Source organism: Apis laboriosa, unplaced genomic scaffold (assembly GCF_014066325.1).
Source record: "Apis laboriosa isolate Shangri-la unplaced genomic scaffold, ASM1406632v1 scaffold105_cov147, whole genome shotgun sequence".
Lineage (NCBI taxonomy): Eukaryota > Metazoa > Arthropoda > Insecta > Hymenoptera > Apidae > Apis > Apis laboriosa.
This window is the reverse complement of record NW_025220714.1, coordinates 808,337-829,901: the sequence shown is the minus strand read 5'-3', so window position 1 is coordinate 829,901 and position 21,565 is coordinate 808,337. Positions and strand designations below refer to the sequence as shown.

General features: G+C 32.3%; 1 protein-coding gene across 1 annotated transcript in view; it reads left to right on the top strand.

Annotated features, from left to right (window-relative positions):
* Nucleotides 1–21,565, top strand: part of LOC122710446 (protein split ends-like) — an 82,088-nt gene that overhangs the window by 3,931 nt on the left and 56,592 nt on the right.

Sequence of the window (21,565 nt, the reverse complement as noted above, 5' to 3'; positions counted from 1 at the left end):
ACTGTGGATCTTCAAGCAGGATATATTTTTCATATATCTAGAAAGAAAAAAAAAGTCAAAATAACTTAAAAATTTTACTATATAAGAATTTTTTTATTGTAGTGTTATTGTAATGTTTTAATTATTATGATTATATATTATTATATTATTATATAATATAATATATTATATATTATTATTTATTTAACATTTTTGCTTTATTAAAATCGTAAAAAAGAAATAAGACATTAAAATTTCATAAAACATAATTGGAAAAGAATGCGAATATAATATTTAGATAAATAATTTCTTTTCATTTTATAAAGAATATAAATCTCTGTGAAAAAATAATAATTGTTTAATTTCTATTATATCATTCATTATATCGTAATTACAATTTCGAATATAATTTAATATTTTATTAGGAAAAATTTATTTTGATTATTCTATTTTATCATATAGCAATATTATATGAATTTGAAAACATTTCTTTTATTAATATTTTATTAATTATCAATTTTATTAAGTAAAATGTTTTTTGTGTTTTAATTTGAATATTGTTGTAGCCTATTTTATAAGCTTATCATATATTTTAAAAGAATAAGAATTATATTAAATTTATTAATCACTTCATTTTTTATTTTCTAAGAATTTGTTTTGTAATATAATCATTAAAAATATTTACTTTTGCATATAATTATATGTATTATGTAATATATAAAATAGAAATGCACTTAAAATATAAGTAGAATTGTTAAAGAGCAGAGATCGAAGCAGGAAAACAGAAGTGAAAACTAACGGTGACGTGGCACAGTGGCGCTCAACTTTCGGATATTCAAAAATATAAAATAAAAAGAAAAATGAAAAATATTTTTTCGTAAATTCGATAAAATTCGATAAAATCAATACAATTATTTTAAGTAATTATTTATATTCGAAAAAAACATACGTAATTATTATAAATTTTGTATGAATATATTTTGTTACATGAATAGTTTTTACTATGATAATAATTCAAATATAATATATATTATTTATTTTAATAATTTTTATTGCTATTATTATATTATAATATTTCCTAAGAATTTTAGGAAATTCAAGTTGAAGATCGAAAATCATATCTATTCATAATTACTACTCGTAAGTTAATTACATTATAATTATATTATATGTTTTTTAATACTTGGAACTTATAATTGTTTTAAGATATTATATCAATTTACTTATAAAATACTGAAAAATGTGAAGAATGTTTTTATAAGTTCATAGTACTTTTGAACTCAACAAATCCTATTTTCGGATTTAAAATAATTAAGTATATATTGATTAAAATGATGAAATATACAATCGGTTAACTTTTGGTAATAAAAAAAGAATCTTTTTAAACAGGAAATGGATTTTTTTAACGGGGAATGAATGTTTTCAATATGAATTCTAATCTTTATTGTGTTATTAATTTTTCTTTTATAAACGTATACGTTGCTGAATATTCGCATTGCTCATGGCGCTACATTTTACGTGCCAACTGGCGATACTTCATTTATACACTGGCTTCATTCTTACAGTCATCTACCGTGCGTTATAGCCTTAAAGGTTCGTCCTTAAAATGGCGGGTGGCGTCGTTACGCCGTTGACCTCCCGTTTCTTGAAACGTGTGATAAACAATGAGATATGCTTAGAATATTTATGGAAAAATTGTTTAATACACTTAAAATGATAATTTGATTTAAGATTTTTTTTATATTTTTATGAGAACATATTAAATATTATTTAATGATACAATTTTATCTAATATAGTTTTCTTTATCCATCATATTTTCTTTTTGTTTGTAATTCTTTACTTTATTTATAATATTTGAATTTTTTTACAATTATAAAAAAATGTTCTTAAGATATTATATTTATAAATTTAATATGCGCATAAAGAATATAATTTTAAAGTCTTTTGTTAGAAATATATATAGATTTTTATTTAAAAAATTGCTAAAAACTATGACATTTTAATTATACATATATATAATTTCTTTTTTGTAAAGTTGAATTATTAAAATAATTCAATTATTAATAATAATTATTTAAAAATAAGTATAGATTACAATACTCTTCTGAACTCAAATTTAATATTTTAGAAAAATACAGAAATATTTTAACTATAATCTAATATATATATATACTTAATATAAAAATCGGTTACAATTATGTATTCGTTTTTTTTAATATTTATATATATGAATTCAAAATATATTTTACACATTTAATTGCATGTATATAATAATCACTTTGATTATATATATCTATATAACTATTATTATCTATATTCTTCACATCAAATATTTTAAAAACTTAATTGTAGCTATATTTTACGGAAACGATTTAAAATGATACTTAAAATAAGAAATTTGCTTAGATTTTGATTTTTGGACTATTTCCTTGCATGAAGTTAGGAATCCTGATTCCAAAGATATATTTTGAAACGCACGTCCGGTACATTCTTCTGCGTACGGCATGTGCAACATATTCATGCAATGCGTTTTACCCACTTATCTAAACGTATATTTTCTTCGTATATACACGCATGGCACATGATGTACCTTCGAATTTCTCTGCGTTTGTTACACGCGAGATATAACTGTTTCCATCGAGTGTGCATACGTATATATGGCTGTGCACAAGTAATATGCACACGTATCGCGTTTGCAATTTATGGTCACACGAAGATAAGAGTATGCGCAGCTTTCATACACATATACGTATATATACGCACCCAACTTGCGAGATTGTGTGCACGTTTAGATTATATTTACAATTTATACGTGTGTATGCGTATAGGTGCATGTATAAGTCGATGTATTGACAGAATGCTTGAAAATATACGTGTGTGCGCGCACGCGTACATGTATGTACGTGCGGGTTGCCGGCGTATTTTGTTATATTGATCGCGCGTGGTCGACCACCTCCCCTTCTCCAGCCCAACTCTGCCCCATCTCTCCCCACTCCATACTGTACCGCGCCCCTGCACCCCATGCTCACCCCACCTTTCCTCTGCACCTCGTCCTCGTGTTCCACTCGACGTCACCCATCCGAAAACCTTCGACTCTCCGACAACCTCCAGTCACACGTCTTTTCTTGTGTTAGTGCACCTACAATGATATATGAGCTGTCACAAATATGTATCCGAGTTACATAGCATCTATGTGCACAGGGATCGTTTCCTTGTGTGAGTGTTGTTCTTTATAGCGACAATCGAATTCTTTGTTTCTTTGTCGAACCATACCATAAATGAGTCGTATTTTGTTATATTTCAAAAAAAAAAAATGATTTGTTTTTATGAAATACAAAAGAAATGATTTGGTCGGTAATGTAGGTTTAATAAAATTCTCATAAAATCAAAATATAATGAACATGAAAAACAATATAATGAATATCTTTAAGTTAATTTTAAATTTGGTTAAAGTCTCTTTTTTTATAAAGCTCGAGAAATTCCATTTCATATCAATTCAACGTAAATAAATACACGAGGTCGAAGATCGAACAATTAATCGGAACGTTCTCTTGACGCATTGCGCCACTAGAGATGTGGTTAATTGCATTGTGACTCTTATAAAATAATTGCAAAAATGTTATATTTGATTTTAAAGTATAATCATTGTTCCTACCATATTTTCTTATATTATTTGAGTATTGTACATATTCAAATGTACTATTATGTTTTAATTAAGAAGATAATCAAAATCATATCAATTATTTTCGTTTCTCTTTTTGAATTATAAAAAAAATTTTGATATTTCTTACAATATTCTTTTTAATATTTCTGCATAAAATATCAATAAAAAAATATTGATATTAAGAACATTGTAGATTTCTCTAGATTAGGGAAATTTTGCCGCAAAGAATTTTTTAGATTTCAGATCTCGAGGTCTCCTCGATGAACACCTGCATGAAGAAGCCGATACCGCCAAATTTCTTCATCCGTCGACCCTGTTACGGTATCTGGCAAGCGGCCGGCATTGCGTTTCAAACCGAAACGACTACGTTGCCTTCTCCTTCGTGGTTCACAGCGTGTCTCTCGTTTCGCGACGTTGCCATGCTGTGCCGGTCGTTTACGTGTTGTTGGCCCGACAACATCGCATCTTTTACCCTCTCGCACAGCAAAGCGACAGAGTTGGCAGCTTGGTAAACGGAGCACTCCGTATACTTGCCTCGATCATCGTTCTGCGAACTCGTATACTGGTTGGTCGCTCATCCGCCGTTCGGACAATCTTGATACAGAGTTTTTTCTTTCGAAGTGTCGATAAAGTTTGTCTGTTTTTTTAAAAAAAATATAATAATTTGTGGTAATCGTTCATAAGAATAATTTAGTGCTTTATATTTTTTTATTTTAAGATATGTAGATTCGTGAGTGAATAATAAAAACTAGTACACATATTGTGTACATATTTATTATTCTAAATTTATAGATGTGAATAAAGATCAAAATAATATTGTAATAATAATATTTTAGAAAATATATTTATTATATACTTATATATACTTATATATATTTATATATACTTTATTTTTTTTTTCATTCTACATGCAAAATTTATCAAGAAAATTTTAAAAAATATTTTTTTGTACTTTATTTTTATAGAGAAATATTTTATAAATATAATACAAAAAAATCAATCTGATATTTCTTAATTCAAATAATTTATAAATGCGTTAAGTGTGCTTAATATTTTATAATAATGCAGTCTATGTCTCTGCATTATGTTACGATATATGTATTGTACATGTGTAAATACACACATGAATATACTTGGTTGTATGTTTTCCAAGGGCTCTTGGTCACATAGAACATGCGACTTTCACCGGCTAAGACGGCGAGTTCAAGAAGGAGGCGTACGATTCATGTCAAAAACATTGACTGAAATTTACAGTGATTCTCAACTTTTTCTTGTTCCTGTTAGACTTATACAATATTTATGAATATTGTTTTATTAATAAGTTAAATATAATATTCAAAATTAAAAAATTAAAAAATATCTATTCATTATCGTAAGAATATTTGATAAATTTCAGAATTTCTTTTTTGGAATGATAAAAATGATTTATTATTAAAATTATCAATATATTTTAACAATATAAATTTAAAAATAACATTTTAACAATATAAATTTAGAAATAACGAAAAGAATAAAGAAAATTTAGAATAAAGAATTTATATCTGTTGAAATTTTAGAAATTTTTGAGATATTTTATAACACATAAAGAAGTTTCTATAAATAATATAATTTCTGTAACGAAAGTATATAAATATTCAAATATATTATATAATTCATTCATTTTAATTGATTATTTAAATTATATTAATTTGATTAATCAATTAAAATGCTATATATTAGAAATATTTTTTAATTCAGAATCGATTTTTAAGAATTTTCTACAATCGCTCTTTCTGGTTCATGCGTTGTTCGGTAGCATAAAATCGAATGGAGCAAATATACCGTTCAGTGACCCTGTTTAATAGTTGTTAAACGCGAGTGCCCCCATTTTTCTTTAAAGTATGCAGTATTCACAAATAACGGTACAATATATTTTTAGCATTGTTTTATATTTTGTTTGTAATCATATTTCATGAAAGATTCGATAAATAATTATAATTAAATCGCACTAAGATATTTTGCAATAAACTTGTTACGTAAGAAGCAAGCATTTCCTGATTGCTTTTTTTATATTTTCTGGTCAAAAATTTCTCGAATCATCGTAATATGTTTTTGTCGTAGATCCCTCTTCATCTATTTTGCGCTTCTTTCTCTCTCTTGTTTACCTGGTGTTTATTTTTTACGACTCCATATCCTCATAGCTCTCCCAAAAGTGGTCGTGTAATCGAAACACCTGCTCGCAAAACTTTCTTTTCTTCTCCCCTTGCAGAATGTAGAACATTTCGTTCCGTTGTCTGATATTAATAGAATGCTTTATGAAGTCCGAGACGGTACTGGCATGTTCGGTACAAAATAACAAGTATTCTCATGAGATAAATACCTGAAGAGATGAAGAATATGATAATTCTTTTATTTTTATCGCAACTTTTGATAATGGATGTAATGGTTTTTATAGTCACGTACCATACCACGGAAACGTGCTCGAGTGACCCAGAGGGCTCACGAGAAATTGTAGATCTGGAATCGATAGAGTTTGCAGCGACGTTGTCGGTAGTGCGCACTACGATAAAATTGGCAACCTCGCTTTCATCTTGGGGCCAGTCAGAACGTGCGTTTTTGTAGATTTCAAGGCCCTACCTTTCGGATTCAAAAATAATCCCTCTTCACAGGCCCCATGCCGACATAATTGTATCGCATATGTAACATATTCTTCCAACAAAGGATATATATATATATATATATATAGAGTCTTTTTTATAGATTTTATTTTCTTTTTTGGTTTAAAATATATATGGCGTATTTTACGAATTTATTTATTTTAAAAATGATGTTAATTTTTGAATATTTTACAGACAATTTTTTTATTTTATAATTTTAAAAAAGAATATATCATAGATCAACAAATAAAAAGACGTACTCTTTCTTCTATATCATATTCTGCATCTTTAGCAAAAATATTTGGTTTATTTTATTTTATCGATGAAGGTAGCAGTTAGAACTAAAAATGATGAACGGTTATGTTTCTTGTACAACGTATCTAATGCAAAATTAATGCGTAACGGAGCCACGAGGTTAATAAAGAACAAAGGAATCTTTCTCACCACATTCAGTTGATATTTTTCAAGCATGGAATAAGTAGAGCGAGGCTCCGTTCGAAACGCCTCGAGGGTTCTGGTAATCTGAGATCCGGAACCAGCCCGAGACATCCGGACTAGGGTAGGGCCTAAGTTCTCAGGGACAAAGCGAATAGCCATAATAGATCGGTCAGGAGCCAGGCAAACACCTTTTCGCTAATATAAAGCACGCGTCTTGACATCGACTTTTCACAAGCGCATATAAATAGCTAATCGATAAATGCAATTTCTAATAATGAAACCTCGAACATTCTTCAAAATTAAGTAACAATACTTTACGATAAAAACCAGTATAATATCGATTTCGATTGATGTGCACGATATATATATATATATTCCAAGTTCAGTATCTATCATCCAATATACTATTCACATTGTACCTAAGTTCTTCTCGGTAATCGTTCTTTCTATAGAAAATTCCTTAAATATAAAATCTCTAACAATATCAACTTTCAACGATATTAAAGTCATCGAAATGGATGGAAATTAATCGATATTACTTTATTTTAATTTTCTTGATTTTTAAAAAAGACCGTTTTAAAGTCTAATAATGTCCAAAGATCGTGCGGATGCGGGTTTAGCGTGAGCTTAGCCAGATTCTGGTGGGTAGATAGGTAGGTAGAGAAGCAGGCAGGCAAGACAGGCAAACAGGCAGAGGCAGACCGTACCCGACATGGTACACCGGTTCAAGATGGCAACGTTGCATGCCGTCTATAGAAAACTGGCAACGGTGCACGGCTATTATGTAACACCCGGCAACGTCGCTGGGATATACCGAGGGGCGCCGGGAGTGAATATCGGTGGGGAGAATAGGGGCGATGGGGAGAGTTGGATGGTGGGCGGTCGGGCGAGAGGGTGAAGGGACGGCGAGAGGAAGGGAGGAGGGGCATTATATACACGGTAGGGAGAAGGCGCACATACACGCCAAGGTCCCCACCCTTCGTTCGTTGCTGCTGCGTCACATGAGGCATTGCAACCCCTTGTCCATATACACGCGTATATATAACATCTAACGTTCGAGAAAACCACCTTATAGCGGAGAATCCCTCGAAAATGGGGCTTCGAGAAACGGCCGTTCGATAGAATATCGCGTCGAATCTTCGGTTTTATATTTTCTTTTTTTTTTTTTTCGTCTCGATTTCAAGATTAGATAAGAGATTATCACTGAATTACTATAATTTTTTTTGTCTATACTTGATGAATAAGTGCATATTCGTATCTTCTGCCATGATCGCATTGGCAGAAGAATTGTCGAACGAAATAAATAAAAGATAAATTTCGAAGAAAATGAATAACAATGGAATAGAAATAATTTAATGAGTCATTTGCGATGCAAACACGCTACTTACGTCATTATTCTAATCAGAATCATTTTCTAGGACAAAGAAAATCGTGTGCGTATCTAGAGAATTCGAAACGATTCCCCGTGATTATTATAATATCTAACGAAAGCCGATCTAAAAGCAAAGCGTTACGTCAGCGTCATTGAATCCTAATAATCGATCAATGAACCAGCATTTTCATTCCTTACTCTACCCCCCTTTTTTTTTTCCAGCCAAAATAATATTTCGTTAGCTGGAAAGTTCTTTGCATAATCTCTATATGCAAATAAAAAGAGATGCTGTGTCAAAGTGGAACAAACTGGCCCGAGAGAAAGCTCGTAAAAACGAAGAAAACGTTGCTAACAGATCTTAAGAATTCCGTTAAAGATTCGATGGTAATTAGAAATTGTTAGAAGAGAAACGAAGGTAGCGTAAAGTTGTAGAAATTTGCAAGAAAAGAGAAAAGGAGGATTGTGCGTCTTATTTTCGTAATTAAATTTCACGGTGGAGGAATTGTTATTGGAAGGGAGAGGTCATGACAGATTCAGTCCGTACGAGGAAATGCAGCGTTCTCATTTCTATTTGTAAACGTTAAGAAAGCCAAGCGGTTGAAGATGGGATAGGTTAAAGTTTAATATCGTGCAACGGAAACAAAAACGGCAGGCGGCAGGTGTATTCGAAATTGGAGGCAGGCGAAATTATCGTTAAGTTAAACATAGATTTCGGATGCATCGATTTTCTATCGAGGACGCGAGCCACCGCGTCACGTTTTCTTCGCGCATTAATGGGACAATAGTGTAGAGACATCGTTCTCCTCCACCGTCCACAGTGGTAACGTTCCCGTTTTATGCGTTTTTATTGTCTATTCAAACGCAAAACGCGAATACGATGTCAGCCGTTAGCCTTGTGGCACGATTGAAACTGGCACACGTATGAACTGCGATACGGCAATTATTATTTAGCGTTGATGTAACACGGAAAGACAATATTTCAATTTAAAGGCTCAGGAATATTCTGTTTCAACGGCTCTCCAGTCTCGATCCGTCTTTCTTGTACCGTGGATCGATTTGCTTCCACGGTTTCGCACGTCGGGTTACACAATTTCGCAAAGGAATTTAGATTCATTCAGAAGTTTCGCAATTATTCACGCGTGCGTATGCATATTTAGAGAAAGCGAAATAAGACGACCCACGCTACTTGAGCGTTGTATTAGTGGTATACCTGTCCCAATGGAAACTCGACTGTTTCTCGGCTTGTCATTCATAAATAACGATGCTTAAACTTAAATTACATTAAAACACCCGGTTCTTGACGGAATGAACTCGGCTGTCCTAAATTATACTTGTTCCTGCCAATGTTTTCTCGAATTTATTTCCTTGTCGTTCGTTTACACGCAGAAATATTACAGACACGAAATTGCATACAGAAAGACGAGAGACATTCGTATATATGTGCACATCCTAATAATGAAAACTGACTTGTGGACACAATTATGAATACAATTATATAATAAAACAACAGTAAAATATGTTTGGATATATTAACTAATAGATCCGAGATTATATATTATATATTTGTATGTATTATATCATTATTTGTATTTACAACTTAATTTGTTTGACCTTTTGTTTTGTATAAATCTCAGGTATATATATTTCTTTAATATATGACAGAAATGGACAATTGTATACTCAAGAGCGTTTACAAAAAAGGATTATCTCACTTAATGTTAACCTTTCATACAGGGTACTAAAATAGAGAAATAAACAGATGTACTTTGGATAGACGCAAAACAAATATTTCATTACTTTTCAAATATTTACATTGTTTCATTGTTTTTGATATTATTCCATCATTCGATTGTCTCTTTTCTGATAAGAAGAGGATATACGAAGTTAAAAAAGTAAGAAGCAATTAGTAGTCATAAGAGCGAAGCAAATCGAGAGACCGCCTCTTCCTGCAGCGTTTTTAGGCCGGTCGTCTACGTCTGTTGTTATGTAGTTCAACGACTCCTTTGCCTCCACCACCTCCGCAACTCTACTGCTGCTGCCTCGTTCACCTTCTTGTTGTCGAGGCCCTCTTTGTACGGAGGAGAAAACCGACAAACAGAACGAGGCGGCCACATATGATCGAATGGTTGCTGCGGAATAAACCGCGTGGATACGGAAGAAAGTGTACAATCGAGTCTCTCGAACAATAAATATTCATAAGGAACGCCAGTGTAGGACTACCGTGTCGCCCGATCTCGTATACGCCCCTAACGAGAGAAACTCTCAGCATGATATCCTTGTTCGAGTTGGAAAAAGCTGACATGTGTAGGAAGTCGATCGCTAAACGATAAAGTTAAATTAATCGTTCGTTTCTCTACGATGGAGAATTTTAGAATTCTTCTATAAACCTTTAAGTTCGAAGAAATATGAAATTTCGCTATAAAAGATATTGCGAAATAACTGGATCAAAAAATTGAGTATCAAAACGAGATATAATCACATTGATTCAACAGCAATATTTCTATAAAGATGTATTTTAAATTTAATACATATATTTAACACTCTTGACGCACGTAACAAATTTCACTTATAGCACGTTTAGTTTATACGATAAGTTTTCAATGTTTCTGAGCACGTATCACCTATATAAATAACTCCCAAGTTTCTCTTTGTTCGTCCATTTCCGCAGCTCGATACGCGCATACGATTTTTCTGTGACGATTCCAGAAGTGCAGAATGCACAGATTTCTAATTCGTTGAATTGGAAATGTTTTATGCCGGTGCGACGACTAGGGTCAACTCTCGACCGATCCTTTCGTGTTTCTAGTCTCTTTCTAGTACAGAGTCCTCTCTTCTCTTTCCTTCTTTATCGTATTCGAGCTCGTAAAGGTTAAATGAGTCTGGTACATTGAGAGAGCGAGTCGAGAAACGAGCGAAAGAGACGAACCGACGCAGGACTGCGGAGGGAAAGGAAGACAGAGAGAGGCGATGATCGTAATAACCTCCTCCACCTGCAACGGCTTTTGCTATGTATTACTTCTATATAGAATAGTTGCTTATGTATCTGTGTTCTCTCTCCGCGTGCACACGTAGCATATACAGAGGATGCTAGTGTACACGTACAAAGGCAGCATTTTGCTGTACACTCACCTTTCGGTCGTGTATATCGGTACAGAAGCTTTCCTGGCTCGACTGAACGAGCGTCGTTCCTACTACCGGCTGGCCGTGACACACTTATTCCATCGGCAAGAGAGCAAAGTGGCAGCCATCACGAAAATCTCACCGTTTTTCAATTGACCAGGTTCATTCCCCGTACTTCCGTGGAATCTTCTCGAAACCATGATTTATTCCACGATATGTTTCCACCATACACTTTAGAATCTTTCTGAATAATGATAGAAAACACAATGAATTTTTTCAATGGAAAGGGTAACACTCGCCGATACTAACGTGATATTAATTTTATTTGTTTTTTTTCTTTTCTTTTCTTTTTATTATTATTATTATTGTAATTGAAAACTATCCAAACTAGAAATAAAAGAAAATAAAAAGAAATATTGCTTTTTATTTTATTATTTTATTTTTGAAATATTTAATATATATATAGAAATTTGTTTATTAAGATATCATATAATTATTGATTGTATTAAAAAAAGAAAGCAATTTATGTCTTCATTTTAATAATTCTTTATATTCTATATTATTCATAATATAAATTTTCTTTTAATTTAACGAAATTAAAAGATTGCCAAATGAAAAGAATATTCCAAAAACTTAAAAATGAGTTTTTACAATTAATTAAATAATATTATCTAATCGCATGAAGGACAAAATACATATTGAAATATTTAAAGATTAAACAACTTAATCGAAGTCCTGCTCGATTCACTACAAAGATACCAATTGAAGGTTAATGGGAATACTAGAAGTTGAAAGAACGTGTCGTACAAAAGCCAACTGCTTCAAACGGATCTCACTAGGCGTATCGTATTCGATAAACGTGCATATCCGGCTTTCAAGGCGTCGATTTATCGAGGTGCCATGACATTTCTGTTTGCTCGAGTTTTGTTTCTCTCTCTCTCTCTTTCATCTTGTTGAATAAATGCATATGATTATATGTATATAAAGCATATACGGATTTTCAAAGTTGTGTTGAATCGCTTCGAATATATCAATAGAGGAAACGTAATGTACCGAACTCTTTAATAGACCTTAAGAGTAAGGGAATGTTACAGAAACAAAATTTCTAAACAACGAAATATATAGGGAATATAAACGTAACGTGACATATCATAAATTATTCGTAATATTGCAACTTCAATTTGAGTTTTTCCTCTAACCTAGTCCGACAAAGTTGAGACCTATACCTCATAAAGTTCACTTATTTTTCGAATAATTATGTTTTTAAAGGTAACATTATACGCTTGTTTTCAAGAGTATCTCCCCTTTATTTTAAAAGCCTACCGGCAGAGACACAGTTCTCAATATGGTATGTGAGAATCGATTAAACGATCAAGCTATTGCAAAAGGTAGGAAAACTGCGCATTACGTTTCTAATAATATCCTTGCTTTCTACACGAATACATTACACAATCGTGTAAAATGTCTCATAGATGGATCCCTTAAACATTTTTTCACACTTTTCCAAATACAGATATTTACTATACGCAAAATCTATGTTCTATCTCTGTTCACTGATACCTTGCTTAACGCGTAATTACCAATTCACGTCTCTTACGAACTCCTAAGCGAAACCTCGTGTATATACACCGCTACAGGTCCGTTCTAAAAGCTATTAATGCCTGAATCTATCGTCCCCTTTACATTCAGACATCGTCTGACGTGCTAACCGTTTATATCCTTGCCGAGGAATTTTGGCGTTCGTGCAAAACGCGACAGGGAATGGGAGAGATCGGTGAACATGAATTCGACAGCGCTTTTAACGCAAGGTCAACAGCATCTATGCTACTGCGCATTATTACGCGCATATACGTACGTATGTACCTATACGCACTATACTTGATCATTGACCGGGGTGAAGTGCGAGGGGAGATTGGAAGAGCAAATGAGACACGAAACTTCCTTCGTCCTCTCTCTTTCTCTCTTTCATGGATCTTACGCAGATTAGTTATTACGACTGTTTTCATATGTATGTTAATTAACATTTATCAACTTTTTTTTTATTTTTTTATTTTTTATTGAAATTTTCAGTTTTATATTTATCAAAAATTATTTATTCATTGTAGTTTCTTGATTACAAAGGATTGTAAAAAAAATAACATCGTGTTATTTTTCAATAGTATAATTGTAATATTAAAGTATATTTTTTTTAATTATCAAATAACATAGAAATTTTGGAAAATCTATATTTTTCTATTTGATTTTCATTTATTATTATTTTTTCAATTAATACGATATCAGAAATAAACTATCGATTTATCGATTTAACTAAAATATAGAATATTCTTGCACAAGTGGAATTATTATGATTATGATTGTTGCGTGTTTTAATACCAGTAGCTATTGATTATAGCGTACGAATATTGTATACACGGAATCGATGTTATAACATGCAAACATGATTAAAATATTGCTGTTCGAATATTGTCCATTTTACATGTGAATAAGATATATTTTTATAAAATTCAATGAGCTAACTAATTAAAGTAAGAATATTTATTGCTTTTGTGTGGCATATATTTTTTTATACTTATCAACAAAAGTTAAAAAATCATTCTAAAATTTTTGTTACATTTTTTATCTTTGTTACATTTATTGAAAAAAAATTATTGAAAAAAATTATTTATATGTGGATCGTTTCTGTTATTTTTAGTTCCAATTTCATGGATAAAAAAATAAATTCGCAAACAATTATTAATTTAATTGAGAAAAATAATTTCAAAATTTAAAAATTTGAAAATATTTTGAAACTAAATATTCTAGGCAAATTGGTTGATGCTCATATTATTAGAATTTTATAATTATTTTTGTAATTTGATAATTCTTCGATAAAATAGATTTTTTTAAATTTAATACTTGTATTGTCAATAATTTCACCTCAAACTGTATGAAAGTATTATCGAGTATCATTGAGAAATTTGAAGCATAGAAAGGATTGAAATAATAGTCAATAAAAGCAAAGATTTCAAAAAAAAGAGAATGTTTTATAATATTTGCAATTGTAATTCTGAATTATATTATGAATAGAAATGGTCTCTTCTGTCTTTATAAAAAATTGTAAAAAAATAATTTTAAAATATTCATATAATTTTAATGAAGAAGCTTAACATAAATATAATTTAAGTATGAAACGTTGTCTTTAATGCGAAAATATTATAAATAAAAATATTATGAAAAGAATATTACGAAAGCAAGGACAAGGTTTATTTATTTTCATAAATAAAAATATCTTCATTCCTTGTAAGTCATACTCTATATCTCTAGTCCATTAATATTTATAATTTCTTCAATTCATCCTAATATAATTCAATTCATTGATAATACTCTCCAAGTTATCAATAAAAATCTTTTAATTTTAAAAAATTATTTTTTTCAATTTTAAAAAATATATATATGAAATTTCGAATTTATCAATGTTTAAAATTCTCATTCTCAGAAAATTTACATTACATTTAAGAACATTCAAGATCATCTTAATATCTCGTAAATAAATAGATTATTTAAAAAAATTGTTTCAACATCATGTTTCTTTCAATACAATTTGATTAAAATGCTATACTTCATTCTCTTTGTTTTCGTTTCTATCAATATCTTATTTGACGGGCAATCAAAAATATGAAACAAAACAAAGAACAAACATTCTCATTTCGTATGAAAAACTAGGAAAATACAAGATTAAACTCTTCTTCAATAATATAATAATACTTTAATCAACGAAAATATAATATAAAAAGTCATATTTTGTCTAACAGATTAATATTATGCGTATAAACTTTCAACCACGCGACGTCTCTGACAAACTCTCTATTCAAAAATTTAGTGTAATCCACTAGAAAATATATGCATATATATACCACGGAAAAATAGAATTAAATATTTCTAGATATATAATTGTATAATGTATTAAATAGGATATTATTCGCACATATATAAATAATCATCATAGCGCGAAGTCACGATATCAAAATACAAAACTTGCATCTACGATTTTTGCTTTTCCTTCAAAGTTTGCCGTTGAACTGGGCGTCGTTATACCTCGTTTTCGAAATTAGCGCATCGTCCAGTTGCGCAGACGCGAGAGGGCGTTCCGACGTCCAAGCACTCGCGAATTCGATCGCGCGAATCACAAGCAAAACGCGCTGCTGCTACGAAATCGTTGATTTTAGCAATGACGTGGATTTCCGTAATGATTTTTAGTTACCAACGCCATGTTCAAAGCTTATGTAACGCTTCGTTTTTGTTCAATCGCTCTGCGTATTGTTTGTTTTTTGTTTTCAATTTCTGAGAAATTTTTCGTCTTTGTCGCATCTATTGGTATTTAGATGGTGAATTCTCAACCAGTGTATAAAGCGACGGACATAGAAAAAATATCGAAGATTCATCAGTTGTTCGATTTATAACCAATTTAAGTTCGTGTTAAGTGAAACGAGATGGCACAAGCGAGGTAGAACAGCTCTCTTTTCGTCTAATGCAAATTTCAATTGCTTGTAAATAAAACTCGATCAATATTTTTGCGTATCATTTCGAAAACTTTCTAACTCGCTCTTCTAAAAATATTTCATATATTCGATACTATGTATTTTTGCTCGTTTAATTAAACCAATCATCTCACATTGTCGAAAATTCTCTTGCTTCCAAAGTTAGATTCTTTTATTGATCTAAAATACGTGTGTATTTTTTTTCATACATGACCAGGCATAAACGACAAGGCCAATCGTCGTTATCATATATACGTATTCGTATAACGAGTCCTCGGACTTAATCGTTCGGCGTAAGCATATACAAGGTCGTACTCGTTATCGCTTACATATCCGTATATCGACTTCAATCCTGCGATACGTAAGTCTATCCTCTGCTACTGTACTCGGCGGAATCGGCGTACTCACGGTTTTTTTTGCGGTAATATAAACCGTTTTACTTTATCAATTCTATATCTCGTCGCGAAAAAAGGAAATCTCATCTCGATTGAATTGTGCTGCAAGGGAGGGAGATAAGTTTGTATCGCGGGCATTTTGACTTCGTATTGTAGACATGCTGAGCTTGTAGGAACACAAAGCAGCTTTGATATTGCAGAGGTTTCTTTCGAAGAAGGTGAATACCGCGAATATAAAAACCTCAAGGTCCTACGTGAATTAACCGACGATTAAATTTAACGATAAAATCGTTCACCATTGTTTCGTAATATGAATATTTTTTTCTCATTTTTTTTTTCGTGTTTTTGAATTTCGGAAGAAGCAAACGCTCGATATGGATTAACTATCTAATAACTATCTAATCTAATCTATACAACGATGAGTTATCACCGGTGATATATCGAATAATTTTTTACGTTTTTGAGTGAAATGCTCGAGTACCTCGACCGCCATTCGTGATCGAAACGTTGCTCTAACGACATACAGACCATTGAAAATAATCGAAGAACGTTAATAGAAAAATTATATCTCTCGTGGGACGTTGCGTTGACATCATTTAGATAGAATTAAGAATAAATAATACTCAGCGATTATTCGTCATTTCCTTCAGGTTAACAATCTATCGAAACCTGAACTTCATTTGAAACTCTAGAGGACATTTGAAGTGAAGCGAAGTAACAAGTTCAGATTGGTAAAATGGCTTCGAATTACTTCAATTATAAGGGGCTCGAAGTTAAGTGACTCGGCTAATGAAGAAAAGAGTAAAAAAATTTGAAAGATAGATCGAACAAATAAAACAGAGTCGAAATAATTTTTATTCAACTCGATTAATGTAAACGATCTTTATATATATATATATATTTAAATCTCTGTCACGGAAGAAAAATATTTCGAATTTCTTAAAAATGAACGCTTTAAAAAAAAATCGCAAGACCAAGTCTTTGTCTCGTTGTTCGAAAGGTTGGCTGGATAAGATAATTCGATACGATACTACGATTCCTATTGGATCCGTTAGAGCTGAAAACAAAAGGAAGTCTTTTCTCACGGCTGATTTCATACGTATCCTTATTTTCTCACGAGAGAAGAGAAGCGTATCCATCTTCGTGGAACATCGTCCGACTTGTTACGAAAACGTAGTTTCTAATTCCTCGAGGGTCTTTGCAGGTGTTTGCGTAGTCATGCGTGAATTTCACGAGGTATCGGCAAGTACCGTTGCACCTGTTAATTACGATCATCTTTCCGCTTTTATCATCGTGCCATCGTCGCTTATTAACGTTCCTTAAAATTGCCGATTTTAAACGGTTGTTGTAAATTTAACATCGTTGCTCCCTTAACCCTTAATCGCCACGAAAACGACTCCCTAATGGAAATTTGAGGTCGTCAAAAAAGAGTGAAAAATAAAAATATTTATGAACTTGAAATTATATATCTTGACTTGATATCGAAGACGCTTAATATCGTCATATGTCGTTAACATTCACAAAATTATTGTGTGTTCGTAACACGTTTCAGAGACTTCGACAATAATAATTAAGGATTAATTAAACGAGAAAATGTGAAGTATATATATATATATATATANACGTATTTCATACATACAACTTTACCATCTTCTCTGGAATATTTTCCCTTTTTTTTTTTTTTTTTTTTTTTTTGCAAATGCAATTGCGTGAAATGGATTACGGCCGCGCGAGTAGATTAATGATGAAACGGCGCTCGTGCGATGGAAAGATATTTTATTAAACTAGATGGCGTTGTCCGGCGCGTTTCAAACACGTTTATTAGCAATGGCGAGCCCGATGTTATTTCTTACCGAGAGAAATGTTTATGAAAACAAAGCATAAATGAATTCCTCGTGTCAAGGTCTGTTTTACGATGTGATGGAAGTCACGCCACCTCTCCTAAAAAAAAATTTACCGATCCTTACGCGTGGAAATACGAAACAAAGGATATTTGGATATTTTTTTTTTTGTCCGTGTAAACAAAGATATTTATTAGATCTGATATAATTATATTAAAATATATAATAGTTTAAATAAATATATAATATAATAAATATATAATATATATAATAAATATAATGAATATATAATAAATACTGATCTGTTTCTTCCTAGGCAATGATAATTGAACGATTAACGATATAATTCGTAAAAAAATTGTCACGGACGAAATTTATACGATCGGTTTGGAACTTGATGCAATGCGGCTTGATAGATAGAGTCGGAAAAAAGTTCGTATTTCCTGTAGGTAGCGTGGGTCGCAGATGAAACCGCGTGTTGAATCACGATCACGCGATTGTAATTTTCCGAGAACTGACCTAACAAAAAAGTATAGATGATAAGCGTTATTTTAGAACTCGGGTAGGTACGGAACAACACTCTATTAACCTTTCGATAATATTTACATAATCTCGATCGAAGGAAAAATTTATTGAACTTGAAACTTGTATATACAAATTAATAATAACAGTAGTCGCATTTTTTTTTTCTCGAATAATTATTTCTTATCGCCATTTTCTCTACCGTCGCGTGTAATGAAAATATAAACGGTCAACAGGAATAATTTAAACAGAGAGAAATTTTTATACTTATCACCGAATATATATTACTCGTCATGAAACATTTTTAAAATAGATCAACGCTATCGTAAAAATTGTCTCGAATCTCGCTGTCATTCCATGTCGTCCCAATCATCGTATCGAATCGTATCGAATTCGACGTGCGAACTCGTCCTCTACTCGAATACGTTTATCTGGACTAACTCCTCGGTGTTGCACAACTGTGTCCTTAATCTTGAGCCCGGAGCGAAGCGAGACAGCCTCGGCTTGATTTGCATGTACACGCGGGCTGCGACGGCGCCCGCAAAAACCAGGTTGGGGTAGACGAGAGGGGGGAGGGGGAGGAGAGGAGCATTACGCAACCGGCCGACGAACATTGCGCCAAGTGAATGAAACTGGCTCGAATCCACAAAACGAGCCCTTAGTTACGCGATGCTCTCGCTTGATACGAAACTTCGACGAATTTACGAACGGCTACGCTGATTTACGGTTCCCATTCTTTTTTCCTGTTCCTCTGTTTTCTTTCTTTCTTTCTTTCTTTCTTTCTTTCTTTTTTTTCCCCCTCCTCTTTTTTTTTCTTGTTTTGAAATTATTTGCTTCGCAATTTATTGTTACGTATTAGGTTGTTAAGAGACGAAGAATGTTTTGAATTCTCTCTCTCTCTCTCTCTCTCTCTCTCTCTCTCTCTCTCTCTCTCTCTCTCTCTGTATGTGTGTGTGTGTGTGTATGTCTTCCATTAAAACCAGGAATAGAAAAAAAAATTGATTATTTGAGGACAGAGAAAAATATATTTAATTGTATTTAATTGTATTTTCTTTTATGTAAGAAGACATTGATAACTTTATTTATTATCATTTTCGAACCTTGCATGCCGCGGATAATTGTGAGTAAGCATCATAAAATTCTCTGGCAGGTAGACTCTCGAAATACTCTCGCCTTGAGTCAAGGCAAGGCAAGGCAAGGCAAGGCAAGGCAAGTTTGACCGTAGCACAAGGGACTGGTTAGGGCTGTTATTCTTTTTATCTTTTGAGCTCGAGAAATTTTCTACACCTGTTGTACAATAAGGTGGTTGACCATAAGATGCTTCCATTTCCTTTAACAGGTGTTTGTGGATTATTTTAAATCCGGATGTGCAAGTTTTTTTTTTTCTTCGTGTTGAAATTAGATACAGATCGTGAATTTTTCTTTTTTTGTGTGTATGTATATTTGTGCGCACGCGCGTGTACGCGTGTACCTATATATAATTTACGAAACAGACTCGTTGAAAACGAAGCGCTGTAATTATCCGTTTCGCTGTCAGGGATACGCGTTGCGCAGCTGTTGTTCGAAAGTTGAACGGTTTTTCGAGAAAGGTTTTTTTTATATATCTGAATAATTGAAATTGTTGTTGGGAAAAGAAGGATCAAGGATGTGTCGAAGGATAAATTAGATCTAAGTTTTATTGCGTGCTGGTTACCAATATTGATTTTTGTTCATCGAGTAATTATCCGCGTTTTGAGGCGGATCTGAGGCGAAGATTAGATAAGCAAGAAATCGTTAGCCACAATTGCATACCGTGAGATCATAATACGTTACTTAACTAGTTTAACGAGTGTATGTACGTATAGTTAAACGCATATACACATTTACAAAATATAACAAGGAATTTTATAATTTGACGATTATTAACTTTTCGATTATATGTAATTTTTTTTTTTTTTTTTTTTTTTTAATATAATTATTGCAAAAAAGAATTAGAAAAATAAGCTCGATCTCGTTACTTCCGCTCGCTACGTTATAATTAGCGTGTTACATCGTATCTTGCAAAATCACGACAATTTACATGTGAGAACTCTTACTCTCTCGAGTTCCTTCTCTAAACTTTTATCGAACTAGTGCATCGTAGCATGAATGTGTCAATGCACGTATCAAAAAGAAATTTCCCTTTTCGTAATTTTCACACTCTCGAAGAGAAAATTGTCTGGAGAGATCGAATGTTTAAACGTGCCGAATAATTCGTAAGAAACATAAACGAATAAGCAACGAAGTAAATTTGATTTACTAGCGAAATACGGAACGTATTCGAATTTAATATGCAAAAAGAGAAAGTTCGATTTTCCCTCATAGTCGGTTCGCTTTAGGGCCGTTGTGGATTTCGTCGGTTTGCAATTTCACGCCGGTTTACATTTTTAATGCAGGTAACGCTTACGGGGCAAAGAATGTCTGGCAAACATTTATTAAATACAATTATTTTATATGTATTTTATATTTTATATGTATTTAATTAAATACATTTATTAAATACATTTATTAAAATCAATGTAAAATAATTTTCGATTATACAGAAACGTTGTTCAAAGATCTATATAATTCTATGTATAGCGATATATATTTCCGAAATAACTCGCATTCTTATGAATGAGAAACCATATATAACGTATATAACGCTTTTCTATATTGCATACGTTCAATTTAAATTCCGTTATGAAACGCCAGATCGTTAAATTTGATGAATTTTTTGCACGGAAAAATTATTGACCTTCTATGATGAAAAGAACAACGGATTGGACATTGGGCAAAAATGATTCGAAACGTGTCGTCGCATCGTTTCGGCATCCCGAAATCACGCGCTTTAAAAATACGCTCCACCTATTCATAGACATTTCCTTGGACACCGTTACATCGGTTATAAACATTCTGCTGGTGCAGCACAGCGCGCAGTGAACGCAACAGTGCATTGCACTTCTAACCTCGAAAGAGCATTTGGTGTCTCGGCAAGACGTGCCAATTACTACGTTGCTCGAATGTTAAGCGCGCTCTCTTTTCTCTTCGATGCACGCCTCCTCTCCATCTTGCTATTCGAG